General features: G+C 46.8%; 1 protein-coding gene across 1 annotated transcript in view; it reads right to left on the bottom strand.

Moving 5' to 3' along the window:
• Window positions 1–15,680, bottom strand: part of EPHX1 (epoxide hydrolase 1) — a 36,757-nt gene extending 21,077 nt beyond the window's left edge. The window contains exon 1 of the mRNA XM_055582009.1: window positions 15,558–15,680. The gene's annotated coding sequence lies outside the window, so the exon portion shown is untranslated. The remainder of the gene's footprint in view (window positions 1–15,557) is intronic.
• Between the last annotated feature and the right edge of the window lie 5,541 nt (window positions 15,681–21,221).

Here is a 21,221-nt window from a genome sequence, read left to right as displayed (position 1 = left end):
GGTCTAGGGCAAGGTTTCTCAACCTTGGCACAACTGACATTTTGGACCAGATAATTCTTAGTAGGCCTGTGCATTGTAACAGCATCCCTGGCCTCTAGCCAGTAATACCACCTCCTCCCCAATGTGGGATGACATTACATGTCTCCAGATACTGCCAAGTGTTCCCTGGGGGAGAAATTGCCTTCAACAGAGTGGAGAACCCATGCTACCGGTCAGTGATTTAACTTCAGTATTTGTTGGATCATCTGAGGAGCTTGTTGAACAATTCAAGGGATCTCGGGTATGGCCAGAGAATCGACATTTCTAACTAATTCCCAAGCAGTGCTGCTGCTCATGGTCCATGGACCACACTTTGAGAACCCCTGCTCTAGACTGGATTATAAACTTGAAGAAGGCTGGCCGTCTGTCTTGCTCCCCAAGGTATCCCAGTGAACACTGAGCCCAGTTCTGGCAGATGCAGGAATCCCAACAGTTACTGAATAAACACTTGGGTCTGACCAAGGTAGGAAGGACTGTGACCCTTCTACAGAATCAAGAGGCAAAGAGAAAATATGATCTCGAAGGTAACAGGTGAGCATCGCAAAGCCTCTCTCTGTGCACAGACTGGTAAACTAGTCTCATGCAGAAAGCTGGATCCAAGTACTCTCCTGGTTATGGGGAAGGGTGGAACCATGACTCCACATCCACAGAGTCCAAGATCCCAGCAGAAATTTGAACTAAATGTAACAGCTCCAGAGGACCCTGCCACCCCCTAGCCAGGCCAGTGAAAGTCTCAGCAGCCAAACTCTCATGTTTTACCAACTTTCTTTTCCTGGTGGGGAGAAATTCCATAACCTCTCCTTCTTACAGTCTGCAACTTTGGGGGCAGTGGGACCTCAGAAAGCTTGGAAAGAAGCTGGGGCAATGCTGCCATACTGACCAAGTCACCTTCCTTGCAGGAGTCTTTCCTATCTTCCCTCAGCCTCCAGCTTTTTTTTCTTCTGTCCCCTCCAAGTCAGTGCAAGCACACACTTGAAGCTGGGGGGTTTGGGGTTTCAGGCCCACTTCTGGCTGGTGGGCCTCAGTCTGATGACTGGACACAGATAAGACATTGACCTTTAAGATGGAAGGGTAGGTGGAGGGTCCCATCAAAATTGGAATTGAGGTAACAATCCTAGGAGAGAAACTAGGATGAATTAAAATGTAACAGGAGGGAATTCCCTGGTGGTCCAGTGGTTAAGAATCCATCTTGCGATGCAGGAAACAAAGGTTCAATCCTTGGTTGTGGAACTAAGATCCTACATGCCTCGGAGCAACTAAGCCATAGTTACTGAGCCCATGTGTTCTGGAGCCACACCACACAACTAGAGAATTGGTGCACAGTAACAAAAGATCCTCAGTGCTGCAACTAAGATCTGATGCAGCCAGATAAATAAATATAAAAAAATAAATAAGAAGAATTGTTAATCACTGTAAAAACATGTAACAAGAGACTCATACAGTCACTCTGGAAGACTGTTTAGCAGAATCTACTAAAACTGGGCAGATACCAACTCTATGACTCAGCAATTCACTCCTAAGCATAGATCCAACCAAAATGTGTCCACATGTGTTCACGTGCTTGCCAAAAATCACAACCTAGAATGTTCATGGCCACATGATCCATGTCTGATGTGTATAAACCAAAACTAGAAATAATCCAAATGTCCTCCCACTGCAGTTAATGGTCTATTGATACAATGGAACACCCTACAAGGAGAACAAATAATCTATAATTACACACAGTGACATGGATCTGTCCCACAAGCAGCGCTGGGCCAAAGATGCCAGACACAAAAGAGAACTCACCATGTGACTCCATTTGTATAGAGAACAAAGACAAGCAAAACTGATCTATAATAAGAGACTTTAGCAAGGTGCTTTTCTCTGGACTCAAGCATTATATTGTAAACTCTCCAGTGAGTGCAGTGTATAGACAGGTCTAGAAAAGAAAGGCTTGAAGAGCAAGACTTGGGCAACTTCATTGATGCAGTTCAGCAGTACACTGAGGAGTCACCCCCAGGATGCCCTCTAATGAGTCTGGGGTGGCCATGGTCGCAGGCCTCCCCATAGCCTATATGCCACCCCTCAACTGTGGCACCCCAACCCAAGCTTTCTTTACTCAGTAAGACTTACTGACTCAGAAATCAGCCACTGGTAGCTTGATTCCTGGAAGAAGGTGGGACATTAGAGGGCAGACCTAGTCACTGGGTCCCTGGGAACAAAGTGTCGCCCAGTCCCACCATAACATCAAGGAAAATGCAAACACCTTGCGAGTTTGGGGAGGCCCAGTGGCCCACTATGGTGTTCCCATTTGAGGAGCCGGCCTGGCTTCTTTGCAGAACCTTCATTCCATGGGAACCCCCTTGCCTCCAACAGCAACTCGGACTACCTTTAAGAACTGAAACATTTTGGAGTTTACAATAAGGGATCTTCTGGCATGCTTCCTTGTTTAAGTAATTCAAAGTCCAGCTCTGCCATTTACCAACTGAAGGGCTTTGGCCAACTTACCAAACCGCCCTGAGCATCTGTGGTGGGGGTGGTGGTTTAGTCACAAAGTCGTGTCCAACTCTTGGGACCTCATGGACTATAGCCCACCAGGCTCCTCTGTCCAAAGGATTTCCCAAGCAAGAATACTGGTGGGGTTGCTGTTTCCTTCTCCAAGGAATCTTCCCAATCCAGGGATCGAACCCAGGTCTCATATATATTGTAGGTGGTCTCCTGCATTACAGGTGGATTCTTACCAACTGAGTCACCAGGGAGCATCTGTGGTCTCGTTTGTAAAATGAGGATCGTGCCAACTTCACAGGCTCAAAGCAGATACTCCACAAATGTGTGCTCTTATCACTATGTGGAATTTTCATGCCTCAAGAGACCCCAGAGGACCCCTGTCCCTATCCCTATTAGATGACAGGCCTAGAACCCTGCCAAAGACGTGCATAAGCAGACTGGGAGCAGGAGAGTGCATGGCGTGTTCATCTACTGGCCTCCTCTCACCGAAGACAAACTTGAAGGTTAAGGAAAGTACAAGGTTATATACATCTTGGCTACTAGTGTTTTGCAATAGATGTCTCTGGGGGGTAGGCCCCATTCTTCTTTTCTGTTCTGAGAAGTTACATTAGGGTGCAGAATTCTGTTTACTAAGGCTTCCTGTTTCCAAGGAAAGCTATATTTATCTCATCTGTGTGGTCAGCTCCTGCTGGTGTAGAAAATATTCTATCCACATAAAAACATCAATATTTAGGAGACACTATGAAAAATTCAGAAGTAATACACCATGAAACGAGAGTTTCTGCTTTATTATGCTAGCATCTGAAATTGGAGGTTAATTCATTTACTCCAAAGCTTCCAAATATATATTTAATCTAATTAGGTTGTTGTTTTGTTTTGTTTGTAATGCACTTTTCCAGAATACTGGCAAAATACTTTGCTGAAAGAATTGGGCAAGTGAGGAGCCTTTCAGAATGAAAACATTTTTTCCCCCTGGAGCCACAGTACCCTTCCTTAAAAAAGGATTCGTTGGCCTCAGAAGGAAAAGGTAGTTTTTGTTGCAAAGCAGCCAGATATTTTTAAAGACACAATAACTGGAAGATGGTAGTCATTTATTTCTAAGATGTTGAACTTAGAAGGAAATCTGAACAACAATTGACTACTCTGATAAGAAATGCGATTGTATGCAACTTAAGTCTCCAAATTCTATATCGAAGGTTTGAGCATGTGCTTATGAAACTTGGGAAAAAAATCAGGAATTAGTTCAAGCTGAAACAGTCAACTGCACAATATAGTGATCTTTACCCCTAAAAGACACAAACAGAGCAATTTATTATTTCACTTTTCTTTTGTTTTTCTGGGTTTGACTTGCAAAGGACAATTTTAAATATAGGAGATCAAGTAAAAGCAGTGCTTAGTTCTCTTTAGCATTGTTAAAAGGAAACTCGAGCTCAGAATTTTACTGACTGTAAAGTATTTCTGTTATGCTTGGGGCAGAAACAAGAGTTTTAAAACAAACGAGTTCACTATGAGATTGATGCTAAAAGTTCAAAAGAAAACTCTGTTTGCAGTTGGAATGTATAAAGTATCAGGAAGTCATTTTGCTCTTTTAAAGAAAATAAGAGAGCTGGATTGGTGCCTTGGAAAAGCAAGTATAAACTTGCTTTTGGATCAAAGGGCGGTTTAGCAAACACTGCCTGTGATGATGAGCTGACATCTTTGCAGGCACAAGGAACAAGACACAGTCTTGTGCCTGCTGAAGTTCATGCTCTAGAAGGACAAACAAATGAACAAATGACATCCCTTGAATGAGAGATACAATAATATCTACACAGATGGAAGAGAAGTGTACAAAGGTAAGAGTGGTAAGCCTGCCACGAAGGCTTCATGGAGTAGGGTTTTTAGGGATGAATAGGAGTTTACCAGACAGAAAATAATGGCGGAATAGAGATACATCCAGGGAGAAAAGAGAGCGTGTGCAAGGACTTCCCTGGTGGTCCAGTGACTAAGACTCTGCATTTTTAATGTAGGGGGCCCAGGTTCATTCCCTGGTTAGGGAACTAAATCCCACATACCACAACTCAAGATCCTGCATACTGCAACTAAGATCCAGTGAGGATAAATAAATAAATAAATTCATTGGGCATTTAAAAATCCACAAGTAAAAAAAGAGAGAGAGCATGTGCAAAGACATGAAAGTAAGAAAGTGCATGGTATAAGCAAAGATCCACAATAATCTACATCCATGTTCAGTGTAAGAGTTGATTACAAGCTTTGGAGGGCAGTCATTTAACTTCTTCCTGTATTAACTGAAAGGCGTTCCGATCTTATTTCTTTTATAAATTGTTACTTCATCATGATGAAGCTGACTCAGGAGTTTTAACTTAGAAATCGTGTTTGCAATTCAGAGGACCCTTCTGTGAATTAGATCCCAAGAGGATCAAGGGAAGGAAATATACTTGGGAGGTGAGTCTTTCATGGTTGTGTGAGAAAAACGTGGCCAGGGCAGGAGATTATTCAAACCCAGCATTCCACCCCAGTTGCCCTTAGTGATTTGGCTGCTCCAGCAAACATGCTCCCAGATTGAGATACTGTGGCAGACTGCCAGCTATGTTTTCCTCTTCCTTCTCAGCACTGAAATTTTTATTTTAGTCAGAGAAGCCCAGCTAAACACTACATTTCTTGGCTTTCAGTATGACAGGGTGATTAGGTACTGACAAAGAGCTGGAAGTGTGTTTGAGGCAGAGCTGTCTGTGATCCAGACAGAACCTTCGTGTGAATTAGGGAAAGACATCCATTCCTCAAAATACTGTCAGAAAATGAACCCAATATACTGCTTTTGTTACAGGACACCTCACTGCCATCTGCTAGAAAGCACTTGGAAATAAAAATACAGATCCATGATGATGATGATATGAATGGTTTCCTTGTCCGGTGAACAACCTGCGCAAAGGTACACTGGTCTTGTATGTGTGTGAAGACTATGTAGAGAGCTCTGACTCAGCTGGAAATCTGCACATTTTGCCCTTCCCCTTCTTTTTCATGCTCCCTGGGACACAGACACAATGGTTGGACTCTGGTAGCCATTTTGGACCATGAAGTGATCTTGAGGACGGAAATCAAAGATGATGGGGAAAGATGGAAGTCATCATGGAACCACCAGCCCAACACTGGACTACTTACTCCCAAACTTCCTTTGTATAACAGAAAAATAAACTTCTATATTGTTCGAGCTGTTGTTATTTTGAGTTTTCTATTATATAAAGCCTAAAGTAATCCTAACTTATTGAGAAAGTCAGGGGGAAAAGAAAATATATCAAGTCCTCCAGGGCACATACTCTTAGGAACAAATGCTCAGTTTTCAAAATTTTCAGTGCTATATACAATTTCCATGCTATGCTGCTGCTGCTAAGTCGCTTCAGTCGTGTCCGACTCTATGCGACCCCATAGACGGCAGCCCACCAGGCTCCCCTGTCCTTGGGATTCTCCAGGCAAGAACACTAGAACATGATAAAAAACATGTCCCTGCTGCCCTAGTCACAGAAAGGTATGTTCTCAAAAAATAGACATAACACAGTAGGTGGCTCCTCGAAGAGGTGTTGTGAAGAATGGGGCCATCGTTCTTGAGAACAGGAAAGGGTATTATCCCACTTGACTCCAACTATTCAGACCCTTCTTTAAATAAAAACCTCGGTGAGAAGCAATTTTGTAATACCTGTCAGAATGTAAAATACAAATGACCTTTGACTCAGCAATTCTAGTTCTAGGCATTTCTGCCTCCAAAATACTGAATTTATGTTTAAGTAAAATGCCATATGTACAAAAATATTAACTACAGCTTTTTTTTTTTTTTTGGTAAAAGCAGAAGACCAAAACAATATAAATATTCATCTTCCGGGACCGTGAAATAGTCTGTGACATTCATACAGCGAATATGTGCAGAAGGTAAATCTATATGCTAATACGAAAAGATCTCCATGATGGCTACGTGAAAAAAGTAGGGTACAAAAGAGTGTGTACAATTATGGAGTGACATTGGTGTGGACCAAAGGACACACACAGGAAAATGTGGAGACTGCCAGATTCATGCAGATGCCGGTAACAGTGGCCTCCGGCAAGGAGGAAACACTTGCACTGAATAAACTTCTGTGTGTCTAGAAAAACGTTTTTTACCACACGCATGAACTATCTGCCCCCAAATAAAATAATCATACATTTTCTAAAGTATAGAAGACCGCAAGAGTGACTCTTCCCTGTGATCCTGCTCCAAGAGTGAGTCAGACACCTCACAGCACCAGAGCTGCACAAACTCGATGGTGTGACTTCCCAGTGGCCAGGAAGCCCTTGAGACAAAGGTAAGTCTGGAAACCTGGAAACCCATGGGCATCTGAGAGCTGGGGGCCTGGCAAACATATGAAATGGGGTAAAGAAATCTGACTGGGCTGTGGGAGAACTGGTGTCCAAACGGGGCTGTCCTTTCTGTGCACGTAGTTCCCACTGCCTCCTCTGGAGAGAGGACACACACGTGACTCTCTAACCCAGACCTACCCTGGACAACAGACTCAGGCACCCACTTGCCAACTTGACAGTTCTTCAATGTCTCAAAACCTCCTCCAATGCATCTGAGGTTGCACTTGTCTCCTGAAACTTTGTCTTCTTCTGTGGTTCCCTCTTCCTGTAGCTGGAAGTACCCACTTCTAACTGCCAAAAACCCAGGCGATGGCCTTGAAACCCCCCCATCCTCCATTTCATCCACATCCAATCTATAGGCGAGTTCCGGAAGCTCCACCTCCCAGTTATACCACAAACCCACCTCCACCATCACCAGCCCACCCGCGTGCCCAGGTGGTGCCCCTCTCTCCCTGGACTACAGCTGGGTCCACTCACCCCTGCTCTGCCTCCTCCAGTGTGCTCTGCAGCCAGAGCGATCTTCCAGAAACCCAAATCTGACCTTATCATGCCCCTGTTAAAACTCCTAAATAGCTTTCTGCTACTTTGGGGACAAAACTGGAAAAGGTCACTTAACATTCCAATCCCAAAGAAGGGCAATGCTGAAGAATGTTCAAACTACTTGCACAATTGCACTCATTTCACACGCTAGCAAGGTCATGCCCAAAATCTTCCAAGCTAGGCTTCAACTGGGCTTCCCTGGTGGCTCAGCTGGTAAAGAATTTGCCTGCAATGCAGGAGACCTGGGTTTGATCCCTAGGTTGGGAAGATCACCTGGAGAAGGGAAAGGCTACCTAATTCAGTATTCTGGCCTGGAGAATTCCATGGACTATAGTCCATGGGGTCTCAAAAGAGTTGACAAGAATGAGCGACTTTTCACTTTCAGGCTTCAACAGTACATTAACCAAGAGCTTCCAGATGTACAAGCTGGGTTTAGAAAAGGCAGAGGACCCAGAGATCAAATTGCCAACATCCAGTGGATCATGGAAAAAGCAAGAGAATTCCAGAAAAACATCTACTTCTGCTTCATTGACTACGCTAAAGCTTTGGACTGTATGGATCACATCAAACTGTGGAAAATTCTGAAAGAGATGGGCCTACCAGACCACCTTATCTGCCTCCTGAGAAACCTGTATGCAGGTCAAAAAGCAACAGTTAGAACTGGACATGGAACAACGGAATGGTTCCAAATTGGGAAAGGAGTATGTCAAGGCTATATGTTGTCACCCTGCTTATTTAACTTCTATGCAGGATACATGGCAAGAAATGCCAGGCTGGATGCAGGACAAGCTGGAATCCAGACTGAGATCTAGAGGGTGAGGATCAGCTTGAGGATCCTGGCGAACACAGTGGGAGGGGCACAGCCTGAACTGGAGACTCTCCTTCCTCAAACCCAGGCAGGTGGTGAGAACCTTGCAATTGGAAAATGCTCCCTAAACTATAGAAAGCTACCAGCTAACTCCAAATCAGCGCTCACCATGTACCTGCCCTTCAGCCAGAAGAGGCCGAGAAGGTGGCCACAGCCCTGAGCCTGCAGAGAAGGCCCAGCTCTGGCCTCCATCTGGGAATTCTTCCGTTCACCCTGTCGTCCGAAGTCTTCCTGACAGGGATTCAGACATGAGAATCTCATGCTCCTTCTGGGAGAAGCCAGCCACTGGCCAACAGTGGCGTGGCAGAGGGGTCCACTGTGGGCCCCCAGACTCCGGGCCAGAGAAAGGTGGGGCTGGGGATCTGTGTGCTTCGGTAGGCTCGGCCCCTCCCCACCCTACCCAGCCTTGCTGCTCCTCTGGGGGGAGGCACAGCCTGCAGAATGGGGAAAACAGACAGCCTCCCCTCCACTTCAGGCTGGCCTGCCAACACAGACCTTGAACGTTCTTCCTCAAACGCAGGCCAACAGGCAGCCACATCTGGGGCTCCCGGGGCTCCCCAACCATGACACTCGATATGGCAGAGAGCACTCAGGCCCAGGGTAGGTGGGGGAAAACCCTGGGTGCAGGCACCTCCCCTACTCTGCACAGCCCAGCACATGACCAGCCTCTCCACTCACAGCCCTCTCCCTGAACCCCAGTGGCTGGCAGGGCCCCAGGTGGATGGGGTCCAAGGGTAAGGTCATCTGGGTTGGGCTGATTAGAATCTTCTGCAGTAGGGTGAGGGCTGTGTTTATCTCCCTGAAAGACCTGGAGCCAAAACTGGGAGAGCAGCCTGGAGCCGGAATCCGGGAGAAAGGAAAAAGTAGTTTATAGGCAAAAACAAAGGGACGTAAAAAAGTGTAAACAGTGTGGGGGGCAGCCTTCTGATGGGGCAGCCCCTGTTCTGGGTCCTGAGGGAAGGAAGACATCCCTGTCTGCCCTGGAGAGTCACCCTGCCCTCTGCCCCCAGCTATATATGCATACACACACCTGAATAGATAGACAGGAAAAATACAATTAGTGACCACTGATCTGATGAAAATCGTGGAGTAGGGTGCCAGCTCAGCTGGTGGTCAGGTACTAACGGCCTGCTTTGAATCCTGGCTCTACCACTTGCCAGCCATAGGCCAGGTAACCTTAGGCCCGTGACTTCATTCCTCCATGCCTCAGTCTCCCTGTCTGCAAGGTGGGCAGAATAAAGTACATCTCCTACTGAGCGAACAAAGGTAAAGTGGCCACACAAGGAATTTTTGACTGTGAAAACAAAAAGGGCATTCACTTTTTGTTTTTAGATCCTGGGAACACGAAGGTGAGGGAGACAGACCTAGCCTGAAGCTGAGGGAACCTTTTCTGAGGAAGTGCTACCTGAACAAAGGTGGAAAGTTAAGGAGATTTCTTCGTAAGAGGGAAGAGCAGCAGGCTCCAAGGTGGATATGTTGTTGTTGTTTAATCGCTCAGTTGTTTTCGACTCTTTGCGACTCCGTGGACTGTAGACCACCAGGCTGTTCGGTCCTTGGAATTGTCCCAGCAATAATACCAGAGTGGGCTGCCATTTCCTTCTCCAGGGGATATTCCTGGACCAGGGATTGAAGCTGCGTCTCCTGCATTGGCAGGAGGATTCAGCCTGGGATAAGGAAGGGGCAGCCTCAGCATCTGACAGGAAGAGTCTGGAACGGTGAAGGGGGGCCATGCCATGAGCTGGCTGGCCCAGAGCACCTCCAGGGAGGAGACAGTGACCTCCACAGATTTTAAACACCCCTGGAGCAGGGGTGGCCACAAACTCATTCACTCAACCTTCAGCCCATACTTTTAGTTAAGCAACACAAGTGGGGAGCAGACCCTCTCTCTACCCTACAGGGTGCACATGCTCACGCTCAGGGAGTTTTATTTGAACCCTTTCCATCTCACGTTTGCCAATTAAAATAAGACCTGTCAAGTTGTCCATTGGTTCTAAATCACCAAAGGAAAAACCCAAGTGGAACACAGTTCACTGCCTATGAGGCAAAAGCATTACCTTCCTGGAATTTCAATACGTGGCATTTTCTGTTTGAGGAGAGAAAGACTCCTATTCAGGAGATAATAGGCGTGGGCCATATAATACACCTGTTGGATTTCCTTCCCACCATTAACCACACTCTCTCCCCTCCCTCCCATCCCCAGAGTGGCTTTTCTCAGCAATGTGCTCCGGCTCTGGGAGCTTCCTCAGTAGTGTGTAACAGGATAGCACCGCAGGCTGGGCCACAGCACAGTCACCTGAGCTGGCTCCCTTGTCTAAAATGCACAGAAAGGCGTCCCTGTGCTCACGTACTGCAGCCCTAAGGACTCGGGTTGGAGTTTAGAGGAATATTCTGCGTTGCTGCTGTCTTGGTGGGGTCAGTCTGCTTGTGGAAGTGTTTAGGTTGCAAAAAGAAATACAAAAGCTAAAAATACTTTTGGCATTCAACCAAAGAAATTAAGATGTTCCATCTTGACAGTATCACCGTGACCCTGAGACCTACCTGTGGGAAGGGGGCAGGGTGAGGGCAGCTGTTCCCTGCAGCTGGCAACCAGGCTGCCTGCTCCTGCCTTCTCACAGGGACAACTTGGTTCACAGGGAGAAAACTGGAAAGCGGAAAAGGCCATCCATTTTCCTCCAAAGAGCTGGTAAGAGAGTCAGACTTCCCTGAGCCCTTGGCACTCATGGTGTTAATCATGGAGCATGGCACTGGAACCTGTGTTTCTCTTACTTTCCAAAAGGTCCAAGTCTCTCCAGTTCTGACAAGAGTGATACAACCGGAAAGCTGCACCCAGTATCGCAAAGGTCACTCATTCCGCAGGAAAAGCCAAGCCCCAGGTTGAGCTGCTGGTGGACATCCCGAGGTGGTGGTCCTCGGGGAAGAGTGGAGTCCCAGGCCCAGCCAGCGAGGAGCACAGTAGGGGTCTCTGAGCCGGAGGCACCTGGCCTCCCATTTGCTCCTGATCAGCTTCCCACTGCCCTCAAGGCTCACACTGCAGACCACAGCCCAGCTAGAGCCAGCCCGATGGGCCCACAGGGGATAAGGGTGCTCAGAACCCTTCCAGAACATCGCTATGCGTCTGGGTGCCACCACCTCCCTGGACGAAGCCCTGGACCGGGCCATGGGGGTGGGAAGACTCTAAGCACAACATCTCATGTTCTACAATAACCCCGAGAAGTAAGGCATGTTAATAGTTTTGTTTTTCTGTTTTAAAGAGATTTAAAAATGAAGCTTCAACAAGTTAAATAGTTTGCACAAGTTAACCCAGCTTGTAAGTGCCAAAACTGCATTTTAATGCAGTCTGTTTATGAATCTTCCCAAATGTTAAAGGCAGCCAAAACTCCTGCTCCTGACTCAGGACAAGCCCCACGGTCTCCGTTTGTAGGTTAGCTATGGAATCCTCCGGAAAGTCCTTAAACTCCCCAAACAGAGGAGTATTTTTCCCCCCATAATGCAATCACTTCCAGTTGGGCAACGGAGAGTTTAGCACATGTGGCTTTGCAGTAGCTGGACTGTGCCCTCAACCGGCTCCTTGAGACAACAGTGTCCGCCGTCTGACAGCAAAGCCGAGACACAGACAACGGGGTCCAGTGGACAGGAAGACTCCCCTGCAGGTCCTGGAGCCTGCCTGGGGATATGCTCTCAGGCTAGACTTTAGACAGTGAACATAGCTGCTCTTTGGTGACAAAGGATAAGCCTCCCTCAGGAATGTAAACAGAGTTATTCTTCAGTGTCCATGGGGGACTGGTTCCAGGACCTCCAAATACCAAAATCCATGGATGCTCAGGTCCCTTATATAAAATGGTGGCGTACAGTCAGCCCACTGTCTTGGCAGATTCCACATCCATGACCTCAAAACCCAGGGTTACGGAGGGCCAGCTATATACCCTTGATGGCAGAAGAGACTGTTTCAGTTTGAACTTGGCTTGTATAATCGCCTGTTCAGTAATACAGTGTGCAAGGAAGGGCAGGACGGCACAGCTGTCCCCTTGACAAGGGAGCGTCCAGCACTCCCCCGTCAGGGAGGGAGGTGGAGGCGGCTGGCTCCTTGGCAAAGTTTCAGTTCCCTCTAGGGCGAACTTCTGGGGTGCCTTCTCCCTGCTGCAACCTCCCTACCTGACCACACAGCCCCTGGATCCTCTGCTCCTAGAGTCCGGGCCAAGAGCCCCCCATAGGCAGCCCACAGGTAATCCACAGGGCCAGCTGGGCTGGGAAGTGATCCTTCTGCCTTAACCCTTGGCCCTCAACCTCTGCCTGGGGTTTTGTCCTGGGCCCACACCCCAGGCATGGCCCTTCACTCCATTTCGCATTGCCCTCAGTGGGCCTGGCATGGGCTGCAGGTGCACCCCAGCCCCTCAAAGCTGACCATTCCCCACTAACCTATTTCCTTTTCTGAAGATCCCTTTGGATTCTTATGCACAGAATCACCACATAATAGAGCTGTAAGAAGCTTTGCACATTATAAAGTCCAACCTCATTTCATGGATGAGGTCCACAGAGGGGACCTGACTGGCAGAGGTGGGACACCAGCCGGATCTTCTTTCTAGCCAGTTCTCTTCCACATCACTGTATTACCTCTCAAAGGAATGAATCACTCATGATGGGATGTAGGGTTTGATCAGAGGTGGGGTTTGAGCATGGGATCCTAGAGGCCCCTCAAGTCACCACAGGCTTGCTCTTTGCCCACTCCAGCCCAAGTGGGTCTGCACTGAGCTCTTTCTTCGGCAGCAGTGAGCAGCACATACTGAGCCCTGCCTTGTTTTTTTAAGCCCAGTTGTGTCTCATATCTTTGAATATCTCAGCTCGAGGATGGAGAACTAGAACCTGGGCAGCCCCTTCCTTCTCATGTCTGGGCCAGGATAGGATGCTGGGAACAAAGTCAAGGTTCAAGTCAGCAAAGACCAAGTCTGGGCATACTGGGTTATGTCCATGGGTGGGTCACCGTGCAGTGATAACACGGGGGCTCCTTGTGACCTCCAGCTAGTGCTGATTTAGACCTCAGACACGAACAATGACACCACAGGAGGGGGCTAGGGGAGGCATTCCACTTCCTCCAATGATCCAATGCCCTTTTGCTAAGGGTCCCTCCGCCCAAAGACCCCCTAGTACGTCACTTCCCACAGACCTCCCACTCCCGTAAGTCTGTACCAGCCAGGGTGCTTAAGGCATAGCTGGGAGGCAGGTGGGATCATACAGGGAGCATGTGGGTTGGAGCAGATGGTGTTGAAGTTCATCCTGGCTGCCTTGCTGAACAGTTATTTTCCATGGAAGACTTTCTTCTTCTTGGAACTGGAGGTGGGAGAGCCTCTTGTTCTCAGGCTGGGCCAGTTCAGTTTATCCAGTAGATCACTCACACCAAAGGACACGGGTGGCAGCTTGGCCCACACTCAGCAAACAGACATAAAGTTCACCCATGCCAGGCACATGCCTGGTATGGGGCCTTTGCACTTGTTTGACCTGGTATGCCATCACTTCAGAGAGCGGCCTGCCACTCCCTCATTTCACCTTCCCCCACCCCACCCCCCACTTCTTTCTTCACTGCTTTGTTTTTCTCCCTGGCACACATGGCTTTCTAACATACTTCATATTTTACAAATTTATTTTGTGTATTGTCCATCTTTCCCCCAACAAAACTATAGACTCTATGAAGACATGTTCCCTACTGAGCCCCTGTGCCCAGGGCAGAGCCTGCACACATGGTCAGTCCTCTGGATTTGCACGGGAAACATGAAGAAGCCAACACAAAGCCCTTCTAGGTGTGGACATTTGGGAAAGAGAAACTGCTGAACCCTCTCCGTGCTGTGCTAAGTCACTTCCGTCGTTTCGACTCTTTAAGATCCTATGGACTATGGCCCACCAGGCTCCTCTCAGAATTCCTCCTCATAGAATTCTCCAGGCAAGAATAGTGGAGGGAGTTGCCATGCCCTTCTCCAGGGGATATTCTGACCCAGGGATACAACATACATCTCCCGTGTCCCCTGCACTGCAGGCAGATTCTTTACCCCTGACCCACTGGGGAAGCCCAGAGTTTCTTGCTAAATCAGACCTACTAGGGCTAGTGAAAGACCCCCACAAGGTCCTCAAGCCCCTACTCCCAGAAGGACGCAACCACCACACCAGAAGACAGTGTTACTTTCCAGACTGCGGCCACTTCTTTCAGTGTTAACTTTTAACACTTCTAACACTAAATTCAGAGGAGTCTGCAGAGTGGCACTAAAACAGGCATAAATCCCAATGTTCTCAACAATTTCCCGCAACAGCTCATACATCCGATGTACTGGGTGCTGAGGTGCCGAATGCAGAGGTTCCCACCCCCCCCTTACCTTTCACCCCTATTCTCTGTACAAAGCTCGCGGGGCGGGGACAGGGCTAAAAGAGGGCTGTCTGCCCATCCCTGCGTCAGGGGCCCAAATCCCCCGGCTTTGTGGTGCCGGAAGTTTATATAGTAGAGGAGAGTGAACGGGGTGTGAGCGCCGCTTTAAAAGAAATCAAAATCAGAGTCACAACATCGTCAGAGCCCGCGCCCGCACCCCAAAAGCTTCAGAAGGGCCGGGCAGGTGAGGGGCCAGAGGCTAAGTTCCCCAGCATCCCTCCGGGGAGGGAGGCTTGCAGGAGTCTCGAGTCTCTGCTGCCCCTAGACTGGTCACATCCCTAGGCTCCTACTGCACGGTGAACTTTTTCCCGGACCCAAGTTTCCTCTCCTGGGCGCTGAGCTGGGCGGGGTTGGCCCTCTCTCCAGAGATTAGAGCCAGGAGCGGGAGAGAAAAAGTGGGACCGCGGTTAGAGACGGTGAGAGAGGACATCTCAGCCAAAAGACTTGAGGTCTGTTTAGGACTCCGGTGACAAAAAAGTGCAGTTTCACTGCATGAGCCAAACGCCCCCTGGAAGCTGTACTCCCCGGGACAGCCAGGCAAGGGGGCCGCCGCTGCGCTCCCCCGTCCCCAACTCCCGAGTCGGTTGGCAGAGCGCGTGCGGGCCTCTTCCCGGAATCCCGAGCGCCTGCGGACCGCACGCGGCGAGGCCTCGGTCGGGATCCAGCTGCGGGCGGCGGGGCAGGGGCGGTGGCGGAGGCCTGTGTGAAAGTCTCCCCGCAGCCCTGGCTGTACGGCGCCCGCCGCCAGCGTCCCCAGCCCTCGGGATCGCGTTGTGCCCCTGCACCCTGGGGAAACTGCGCACGACGCCCCAGAGCGCTTACGGTCGTCGGTTCCCTGGCTCCTGGGCTTGGCCGTCCCTCTGGCTCCGGCTCTCCGGGTTCCTCTGCTCCCGATTCGCGCGTCCCCTGACTACCCTGCGCTGACCCCGCCCGGGCTCGGCCCCTCAGCGGGCGGGCCGGGCCACCGGGGTTCAGTCCCGCTCCGCCCCTGTTACCTGGGCCACCCGGTTGACTCTGCACCTTCCTAAGCCCGCCTCTGCTTTGGAAGAGGGCTCTCAGAGTGCGGCCCGCGGTCGGAAATGGTGCCGAAGTTCTTAGGAACTCACTGAATCAATCAACAAACAAACTCAAGCTTCAGCCTTGTATAACTTGTTTCATATTTTTACCAGTTCATTGTTATTGTATTTTACACGTGTGTTGTGTCCAGGACAGATTGGGAAATTTTAAAGCAAACAAACCTGTCTTTCAACACACAGTCTGAGAAACACTGGTCTGAGTGAAATTTGAACCCGCACAAAGAGGGTCTTAATGGTAAGGACTGAGATCTACAAAGTGGAGCTCACGCTGGAGAGTAGCTCGTTCCTGGCTAATAAAAACACTCAACTCAGTTTCCTCTCCAAACCTTTGCTTATGTAGTATTCCTGGAAAGGATGCTCTCCTGCATCCAAATATGAAATCCTACTGTTCTTTAATCCCACACCTTCCTAGTGAAGCCTGATCTCATCCCTGCAGTCTCTGACATTTCTGTACTCCTTCAAAACTTGCAGTCTGTGAGATTCCTCCATCCCTCACCAAATCTTTCAAACAGAAGCTCTGCCTCTGGCCATTTTACCAAGGGACTCAAATTTGTTACCCTTCAAACTCAGTGATGATGAAAACATCTTAAAATTAGATATTGGTGATGACTGTATCACCATAACTCTGTCAATACACTAAAACTACTGAACTGTACACTTCAAAAGGATGGATTTTATAGTATGTGAATTATATCTCAGTAAAACTGTCATTTTTGTATAAAAAAAAAACTGCACTGAGGTTGTAACCCCACTCCTCATTCCTGTGTCCTAATACCCTCGTCCTTGGTTAGATCATTCACCCAGCGTGAAACTATGAAATCTAAGCTAGTGCTAGATATTTCAAAGTACAATCTACCTAGACACAGTAAATAAATAAGGCACTGAGTCCAACTCAGCAGGGCAAAATTTAGACAGTCAGATTTCAGATCTCAGCTTTCAGTCCAAAGCTATGGAAAGGTTTATGGACTGAAAGAATGGGTATAATGTGATCTCTAGAATAAATTATGTGCTTTTTAAAAGTCAAAACAAAGGCTGTTCTTCTGTACAAATGTCTGGAGAGTTTCCAGGTACATCGGGGAGAATTAAAAATAATGTGTGTGGGGAGACAGTTTTGGATGAAAACTGTAGATCAATTCCTGAGTCACTGGAAGGAAACAACATCTTTTATGCCAAAAATGCATAATATGTATCTAATCATGAGGAAACCTCAGGAAAAAAACCCAATTAAGTAATATTCTGCAAAATAACTGGCCTATACTTTTCAAAAATGTCAGGGTCATGAAAGGCAAGGAAAGGCAGATAAAAACGTTCATGGTGAAAGGAGACTGAAGAGTTGTGAAAACACATATGATGCTTTTAGACTAGATCCTGGACTAGAAACCGTTTCTATGAAGAATATTATTGAAATGATTGGGGATATTTGAAGAAAGTCTATAAATGATACCACTATATTAATGCTAAATATTTTGATTTTGAGAGTGAATTTTTTTCTAAGTGATTATCCTTGATCTTAGAGAATATACACTGAAGGATTTGAGGAGTCATGTCTGAAATGTTCATTCCACTTCGTACACTATATATACATCTCATATTTGTATACGTATACGTATATATGTATATATAATATATATAAATGGAGAGAGAGAATTACAAAGCAAATGCAGTAAAATATTAGCAATTAGTAACTCTGGGTAGAGAGTTTATGGGAGTTTCTTGTACTATTCTTGCAACAACTTTACTATAAATTTTAAATTATTTTGAAATTAAAAGTTTTAAAAATTGTGGATCAAATAAACATACATCTTCATCTCAGCTCCCTACTGCAAACGCTATAAACTCCAAAAGGACAAGGTGATTGGGAGAAAAGATAACAGCAGAGGAGGGATGTCATAAATTTTTTAAGATGAAAATCAGTCGACTAATTTAGCAGAACAGATAAAGCTAAAAACCTTTCTACGACCTGACGCAGGCAGATTCTTGCCCTAGACTTGTAGAGATCATTAAACTATAGCCCTCGGGCCAAATTGGACCCACAACTTATTTTTGTAAATGAAGTTTTCCTGGAGCACAGTCACACTCATTTGTCTACACACCATCTGTGGCTGCTTTCATACTATAGCGGCAGAGGTGAGTAGTTACCTGTAAAGCCTAAAATATTTATTATCTGGCCCTTATACAGAAAAGGTTTGCTAGTCCCTGCCTTAGAGCCCTGCAAAATCTTTAGGAGCTAGAGGTATGGGGAGTCTCTGAAGGTAGGAGTTTGGGTGAATGTGGGAAATGGTAGACCTTGAGTGTCCCTACATGTTCAAGCCAAGTCTGCCAAGAATGTAAGGAAAAGATTCAATAATGGGGAGTTACCTGGGTCCAGCCCCAGTTGGATCCAGGGATTCCCTCAGGAGGACGGCGTTGGCGATTAGAATAGCAAAGCAGAGATTTTAGAGGCTCATTAATAACTGGTTTATGCGGGAAATCAATAAAGTTCGTGACACCGAACTTGCTCTGACTACGGAGGCCACAGGCGCCCTCTCGAATAGCGGAAGGTGCCCCACCTTGGGCGCCTTCTCGAGTGGGTCTTAGAAGCCCAGGCAAATAAGTAGTCCCAGACGACCCCTGCGCTCCAATTATTTTGGCCTGAAAAGATAGAGAAGAAAAGGAGAGAAAAGCTGGGACGACCCAGAGGGATGGAATGGGGAGGGAGGAAGGAGGAGGGTTCAGGATGGGGAACACATGTATACCTGTGGCGGATTCATTTTGATATTTGGCAAAACTAATACAATTACGTAAAGTTTAAAAATAAAATAAAATTTAAAAAAAAAAAGAAAGAAAAGGAGAGAAAAGGAAGCAAGAAAGAACGACACGGGGAGACCATGCCTGTTGAGCAAGGTCCATAGCTTTATTTTCAAAGGGAGCTTATATACCCTAAGTTGCACATAGAGGATAATAGGGGGTGTGAAATCATGCAAAGTCAGCAGTCTTTGATCCTTATCAAGGCCAGGCTTTCTTTTCTGCAAACTTATTGTATTCAAATGGTTTAAGTGATTTACATCATCTTCTGGCCAGAAGGCCTGTTAACATTTTATGGCTCTGATAAAGGTTTGTCAACCATAAGACTTATTTTCTTTAAGAGTAATTATTTTAAAGTTTGGCGCCATCCTCCGAAGGTGTTAGATAAAGTTGCATTCCTATAGGGCAAAGGTGCAGTGGGTTTACAACAAAGGAAAGAATTTATTACCTTGAGGGTCTCAAGTTAGCACCAAGGCCACTACTTATTTTTTCTATGTACCAACTATATTAATTAATACACTTTTAAGGATACAATACAGGGGATGTGGAGACTTGGCAGCAAGCATTGGCTCAACAATGAAATCTTCTACTAGTTCTAACAATTTCTAACTCTCTGAGAGGCTCTATACTATTTGAATATCTTAAGCTTCCCATGCCTCTCATGGTTGGGAGACTGTAAACAATCTTATGCGTAGCTGTAGGAGTCTGGGTAAACCTGTCAGGCAAGTTAGAGAGCCATTTGAGGAGTTTGGATTTAAACACTCCTATTATGCCCAGGAGGCTTATTAACTAGAGCTTTAAGTTGATTTCCTTCAGAGAAGGTGGTCGGGGATAGCCCCCCCGTGACTGTCAGAGGAGTTGGTGAAAGTCATGAAGCAGTAAAACAGACAGACTCTGGTTTCAGGGTAGATGCTCAGGCAGGCCCAGAGGGGCACCCCTCGAGTTCTGGCTTGCCTTGCCCACCAGAACTCTCCCACATGACCTTGTCATGGGTGGGGACTCCTGTGCTGGCTCCCGGCAGGGAGTTATTGTTTAAAAGGTGTAGAAGTTCAGTCTTGCAGGATGGAAAGAGTTCTGGAAATGGGTAGTGGTAATGATTGCATGATAATATAAATGAATGTACTTAATACTACTCAATTGTACACTTAAAATGGTTCAGATGGCAAATTTTGTGTTATGTGTATTTTACCTCCCCCTCCCCCCCACCACACACACACACACACACACACACACACACACACACACACAAATTGGAAGGAAAACAAAACAAAACTTTAGGAGAACTAATTTAAACTTTGTATAAGGAGAATTTGTACCTTTTGTTCTCCTTATACAAAGTTTAAATTAGTTCTCCTAAGGTTTTGTTTTGTTTTCCTTCCAATTTGTACCTTTTGTTGGAGAAGGAAATGGCAACCCACTCCAGTGTTCTTGCCTGGAGAATTCCAGGGACGGGGGTGCCTCGTGGGCTGCCGTCTATGGGGCTGCACAGAGTCGGACATGACTGAAGCGACTTAGCAGCAGCAGTACCTTCTGTTGCTCGTTTTCACTCCAAGCCAGTGACCAGCCGTCCCTCACTGGCTGACCAGGGATTTATTTTCTGGAAACTGAACTGAGACTCCTTCCACCTCAGGGGCACTACTGGGCCCAGGTACAGCAGGGATGAGGCACCTGACTGAAAACAGTGGAACCAAGTGAAAGTCTTCACTTTAACCTGGGAGTCCCTTCTCAGCGCCTTCCCACTTGAGTTCACAGAGCACTGTTCCCAGGTACTAATCCCCAGGCAGGAGGAAGAGGATCTGCCTCTTAACTAAATGAGCCATCCTGCAGAGGAGCTGCAGATAGTGACACCGGGGGGCCTCGTAACAAAACAGCTGGCTCACCGTCTAACCACCCTCCACAGAGGTCAGTTAGGGTACTGGCCACCATGTGCACAGCACTTCCAATTGGTGTTTTAACGCCTCACTTCTAAATAGTAAAAGACCACCAGATACTGGGGAAAGCCTCCCACTTAAAAGGCAGAGCCACAGTTGAGAGAGAACGTACTCATAGGCAACAGAGGGAACTACAGTATTCTCAAAGACATAAGAAAGGGCTTGTATCTATGAAGAAGGGACAAGATAAGATTAAAAAAGAAGCAATTCAGAGAATTAGAAAGCACTTTTTAAAATTAAAAATTTAAGAGAAATGTCCAAAGATAGAATTGAGGAGTTCTCTCAGAAAAATGGAACACAAATCAAAGAGATGGACAGTGGAAGGAAAAAGAAAGAAAGAAAATCAAGTCGATCCAGGAAGGCACCATACATATAAGCTCCATAGAACAGAAAAGATAATATAGAGAGAAGGACATTATTAAAGAAGTAATCTAAGTATTTTTCCCAAACACAGTATAGGAATCTTCAGATTAAAAAGACACCACATGGGAAAAACAAACAAACAAACAGAAGAACACCAATGCAGGTCATGTCATTGTGATATTTTAAAATACTAAAGAAAAAGACCTAAAAGCTTCTAGAGCGAGCGGAGGAAAGGCCCAAAACCAAAAATAGTCAACACAAAGACTTAATAATCAGAATATCCTCAGACTGCTTAGCAGTAACACTGGAGACCATAAAATAGTGAAGCAAGG

Source organism: Bubalus kerabau, chromosome 5, assembly GCF_029407905.1.
Source record: "Bubalus kerabau isolate K-KA32 ecotype Philippines breed swamp buffalo chromosome 5, PCC_UOA_SB_1v2, whole genome shotgun sequence".
Lineage (NCBI taxonomy): Eukaryota > Metazoa > Chordata > Mammalia > Artiodactyla > Bovidae > Bubalus > Bubalus kerabau.
The sequence above is the reverse complement of the archived record's forward strand: the minus strand, read 5'-3'. Positions and strand labels throughout refer to the sequence as shown.